Source organism: Lathyrus oleraceus, chromosome 5 (genome assembly GCF_024323335.1).
Source record: "Lathyrus oleraceus cultivar Zhongwan6 chromosome 5, CAAS_Psat_ZW6_1.0, whole genome shotgun sequence".
NCBI classification, from domain to species: domain Eukaryota; kingdom Viridiplantae; phylum Streptophyta; class Magnoliopsida; order Fabales; family Fabaceae; genus Lathyrus; species Lathyrus oleraceus.
In genome coordinates this window covers 622,106,321-622,112,261 of record NC_066583.1, presented here as the reverse complement: position 1 = coordinate 622,112,261, position 5,941 = coordinate 622,106,321, and positions in this window count along the sequence as shown.

Here is a 5,941-nt window from a genome sequence, read left to right as displayed (position 1 = left end):
TCATATCAGTCCACAGTGTCCTAAGCCAAAGAAGGAGAACCAGTCGGGAGGCAAGGTCTTTGCTTTATCGGGTTCTGAGACTTTTGCAGACGATCGTTTGATCCGAGGTACGTGTTATATTAATGGCTTTCCTCTTGTAGCTATTATTGACACCGGTGCTACTCATTCCTTTATATCTTTGGACTGTGCTGTGAAACTTAAGTTAGAGATATCTGAGATGCATGGAAGTATGGTGATTGATACTCCTGCGAAGGGTTCAGTGACTACTACTTCAGTTTGTTTGAATTGTCCTTTGAGTATTTTTGGTAGAGACTTTGGGATGGACCTAGTGTGTCTTCCACTAGTGCAGATTGATGTTATTCTGGGTATGAACTGGTTGGTGTTTAACCGAGTTCATATCAATTGTTTTGATAAGACTGTGATCTTTCCTGAGATTGAGGAAGGAAAGAGTTTGTTTCTATCCGCGAGGCAGGTGAATGAGGAAGTAGCCGATGGGGCAGAGTTGTTTATGCTGTTAGCGACTATGGAGGCTAAAGATAAACTGGTAATTTGCGATCTAGCCGTGGTGTGTGATTTTCCTGATGTGTTTCCGGAAGAAGTGAATGAATTACCGCCAGAGCGTGAAGTTGAGTTCTCGATTGATTTGGTACCTGGTACTAGACCGATATCGATGGCTCCGTACCGTATGTCTGCTGTTGAGTTAACTGAATTGAAGAGTCAGTTGGAAGATCTGTTGGATAAGAAATTTATTCGTCCGAGTGTGTCACCGTGGGGTGCACCAGTGTTATTGGTTAAGAAGAAAGAAGGTACTATGAGGTTGTGTGTGGACTACAGGCAACTGAATAAAGTGACGATCAAGAATCGGTATCCTTTGCCGAGGATTGATGATTTGATGGATCAGTTGGTTGGTGCGAGTGTGTTCAGCAAGATAGATTTGAGATCTGGGTATCATCAGATACGTGTGAAAACTGAGGATATTCAGAAGACTGCTTTCAGAACAAGGTATGGACATTATGAGTATTCTGTAATGCCTTTTGGTGTGACTAATGCGCCTGGAGTGTTTATGGAGTATATGAATAGGATTTTCCATCCGTACCTAGATCAGTTTGTTGTGGTGTTTATTGACGATATTTTGGTGTATTCGAAATCTGAAGAAGAGCATGCTGAGCATTTGAGAGTGGTTTTAGGAGTTCTACGAGAAAAGAAGTTATTTGCTAAACTGTCCAAGTGTGAATTTTGGTTAGAAGAGGTTAGTTTTCTTGGTCATGTGATTTCAAGAGGTGGTGTTGCTGTTGATCCTTCTAAGATAGAAGCGGTATCTAAGTGGGGAGCTCCGAAGTCAGTTTCTGAGATAAGGAGTTTTCTTGGTTTGGCTGGTTACTATAGGAAGTTCATTGAGGGATTTTCTAAGTTGGCGTTACCGTTGACGATGTTGACTAGAAAGGGGCAAGCGTTTGTTTGGGACTCAAAATGTGAAGAAGGTTTCCAAGAGTTAAAGAGAAGGTTAACTACTGCTCCTATTCTAATATTACCGAGCCCGTCAGAATCATTTGAGGTTTACTGTGATGCTTCATTGTTGGGTTTGGGTGGTGTGTTGATGCAGAATAAGCGGGTTATAGCTTATGCTTCGAGACAACTGAGGGTTCATGAGAGGAACTACCCGACACACGATTTAGAGTTGGCAGCCGTGGTATTTGTTCTGAAGTTATGGAGGCATTACTTGTATGGATCAAGATTTGAGGTTTTCAGTGACCATAAGAGTTTAAAGTATTTGTTTGATCAGAAAGAACTGAATATGAGACAAAGGAGATGGTTAGAGTTTCTGAAGGATTATGATTTTGGTTTGAATTACCATCCGGGTAAAGCAAACGTAGTGGCTGATGCATTGAGTCGGAAATCATTGCATATGTCTATGTTAATGGTTAAGGAATTGGATTTAATTGAGCAGTTTAGAGACTTGAGTTTGGTGTGTGAGAGTACTCACAATAGTGTTAAATTGGGAATGTTGAAGTTAACGAGTGGTATTCTGGATGAGATTAGAGAGGGTCAGAAATCCGATGTGCTTTTGGTTGATAAGTTGACTCTAGTGAATCAAGGTCAAGGTGGTGAATTCAGAGTTGATGAGAATGGCGTTTTGAAATTTGGTAATCGGGTGTGTATTCCGGATGTTACCGAGCTTAAGAAGAGTATTCTGGAAGAAGGACATCGTAGTGGCCTGAGTATTCATCCTGGGGCTACGAAGATGTATCATGATTTGAAAAAGTTATTTTGGTGGCCGGGAATGAAAAGAGAAATTGCGAGTTTTGTTTATTCCTGTTTGACTTGTCAGAAGTCAAAGATTGAGCATCAGAAGCCGTCTGGGCTAATGCAACCGTTGACTATTCCAGAGTGGAAGTGGGATAGTGTCAGTATGGATTTTGTGTCTGGTTTGCCGAGGACAATTAAGAATTTTGAAGCTATTTGGGTGATTGTTGACAGATTGACGAAATCGGCTCATTTCATTCCGATCAGAATGGATTATCCGTTAGAGAGATTAGCCGAGTTGTATATTGAGAAGATTGTAAGTTTGCATGGTATTCCGTCGAGTATTGTTTCGGACAGAGACCCGAGATTTACATCGAAGTTTTGGGAAGGGTTGCAGAAGGCTTTGGGAACTAAGCTGAGATTGAGTTCTGCATATCATCCGCAGACTGATGGTCAGACTGAGAGGACGATTCAGTCACTAGAGGATCTTTTGAGGGCTTGTGTTTTGGAAAAGGGAGGTGCTTGGGATTGTTATTTGCCTTTGATTGAGTTTACCTACAACAATAGTTTTCATTCGAGCATTGGTATGGCACCGTTTGAAGCTTTGTATGGTAGGAGATGTCAGACGCCTTTATGTTGGTATGAGTCCGGTGAGAGTGCTGTGGTTGGACCGGAGATTGTTCAACAAACCACGGAAAAGATTAAGATGATTCAGGAGAAGATGAGAATTGCTCAGAGTCGTCAGAAGAGTTATCACGACAAGAGGAGGAAGTCACTTGAGTTTCAAGAGGGAGATCATGTGTTTCTTCGTGTCACTCCGATAACTGGTGTTGGTCGAGCTTTGAAGTCGAAGAAGTTGACACCTCGATTTATTGGTCCTTATCAGATTTTGGAGAGGATAGGGGAGGTAGCCTATCGTATCGCTTTACCGCCGTCGCTTGCGAATTTGCATGAGGTTTTTCATGTGTCTCAGCTGAGGAGGTACATTCATGATCCGTCGCATGTAGTCCAAATAGATGATGTACAGGTGAGAGATAACCTGACTGTTGAAACATCACCTATGAGGATTGAGGATCGAGAGTTGAAGCAGTTGCGGGGTAAAGAGATTGCCTTGGTGAAGGTAGCTTGGGGAGGACCAGCAGGTGGCAATGTGACTTGGGAACTTGAGAGTCAGATGAAGGAGTCTTATCCGGAATTATTCGCTTGAGGTATGTTTTCGAGGACGAAAACTCTTTTAGTGGGGGAGAGTTGTAACACCCCAATAAAAATAAGATAATTATTTGATTTAAATTAATATTATATTTATTAATTTAATTAAATAATTGGAATTATTGGATTATTATTATTATTATTTTGGAATAATAATTATTGGAAAATATATAAGTGTGAAGTAAGGAAAAAGAATCCCATTTGGTAAAAAGAGTTTTACGTGAAACAGAGAAGCGGCTGAAAAGTGGAAAGTGGAGAAAGGGCAAAGAGGAAAAGGGCAAAGGTTGGAGAAGAGAAAGCTTGAAGCTCAAAGATTTGCCGGATTAATCAGGTAAGGGGGGTTTATCGTCGTTTAATGGGTATTATGGATTAGCATGTAATGGGTAGTGATAAACCGTTGAATTGACCCTAATTGGGATTATGAATGCTGGAAAATTATGTTGGATAAACTGTGTTTAGGCTGTAATTGAATCTGTGTTTGGGTTAGTTGTGAATTTCCGAACGTATAGCTTTTTACGGAATTGGAATCGGAGGTCCGGAAGTCCTCCAACGGCGGAAAATGCGGAGAATTCTGCATTCTGCCTTGTGTTAGCGCAGGAACAGCTTCTGTCTTGCGTTAACCGGTTAACCCAGGGTGTTAACCGGTTAACACTGTTATGTATTCTGAATAATTGCTGTTTTGTCTGCGTTAACCGGTTAACGCAGGGTGTTAACCGGTTAACACTGTTGTGATTGCTGAGATATTGCTGTTTGTGCTGCGTTAACCGGTTAACCCAGGGCGTTAACCGGTTAACACTGTTAAGTTTTGGGCAGGAAGCGTGTTTGTGCTGCGTTAACCGGTTAACCCAGGGCGTTAACCGGTTAACACTGTTGCAGAGTGGAAAAATTGTTAATCAAAATGTTGTGTGCCTAATTGATGGTTGCCTATATCGGTGTGTGATATAGTAGGGATTATTTCCCGCTGTTTTGAGCAGTATAGGTATTAGTAGAGTGTGCTAATACTGTGTTTAATTATTTGACATGATATGATGTGTTGATACATGTGTTGATACTGTATGATGGTATGCATAACGTTGTGAATGTGTATGTTAGGCATGTGTTGTGAATGGACTGTTTTGTGGCTTAGAGAGTGAGCATCGGTCCATTGTGGATTATTGTTGTGATGTTGCATTGCTAGGTGATTAGCGTGCATAATGTGGCCTTTATGGTGGTAGCTAATTCCCATGGTGAGGAATTAGTGATGTTAGTCATTTTGGATTGTTTTTGATGTTTGCATGCTAGGTGAATTAGCGTGCATAGCATGGCCCTTGGGGTGGTAGCTAATTCCCATGGTGAGGAATTAGTGATGTGAGTCACTAGGTCTCAAATGAGTGGGACTAGTGATCTTGGTAGCCGTACCTGGATTTGGTCGGTGAAGTTGAACTATATGTTCACGAATAGTCGGTACCGCATGCATGGAGTCTCATTGCATAATATATGTGTAGTGTATAATATGAATGGATGTATTCCAATGTTATACGCGTGTTGTGTTGGCATTGAGCATGAGTATGAATTGTGTTGATATTGAGTATGATATTTGAGTTGATGTGCCGTTACTGAATGTGCGATACGATTAGGGTGATTAATGTGTTAAATTATTTAACATGACATTATATTCTATAATGCTTATTATATCGATTGAGGAACTCACCCTTACAACTATTTTTCAGGTAACGAGCAGTGATTGAGTAGAAGCTAATGCTTGGAGTCTAGTGTAGTCTCCTTAGTGGGTCATGCTCTGATAGATGTAACATCGGGAGGGAACATTTTAATTGTGTTGTTGATGTTTGTTGAACCAGTTTACATGTAGTATGTTACATGTTTTGAATGATCGAATTGATCTCTATCCGCTGCGTATTGTGCAATACTTTATGTTTTGAGTTAAATAATGAGCATGACTAAATAGTATGACGAATGGTGCGAAATGAATGTGTGACACCCTTAATTGCATGATTACTCTGATTTATATGTTGTTATTTTAATTAAATATTTGGGGTATTTTAGAAGGGTGTTACAAAGGCCGATGTCTTCCCCGGTTGTGGGAAGGGTTGTTTGGATTGTGTCGCTCAGAGTGGAGGTTGTTTGAAACTACAGCAGGGTATTCAGGCCTTGCTCGACAAAGGTATCCTCCAGGTTGAAGATTTGTCTGTCCAAAAGTCTGTGGAAGGGGTTGAGGAAGAAGTGTTTGAAGATGCTACTGATGAATTCGCAGATGTTGTTCCTACTAATTCTGTGATCCATGATGATGTTGTCGCTGATATTCCAAACATGGCGTTTGATTCTGATGTACTTGCTGAACTTGATTCCGATGTTTCGGATGTGTGTACTTCAACGCCTCAGACACTTCAGGGGCCGATCACTTTCTCCAGTGCTGGCATCATTCAGTATGGTCAAGTCTCTGCAGTCAACGAAGAAGATAGGGATAGTGATTGTGACATCGACAACTGGG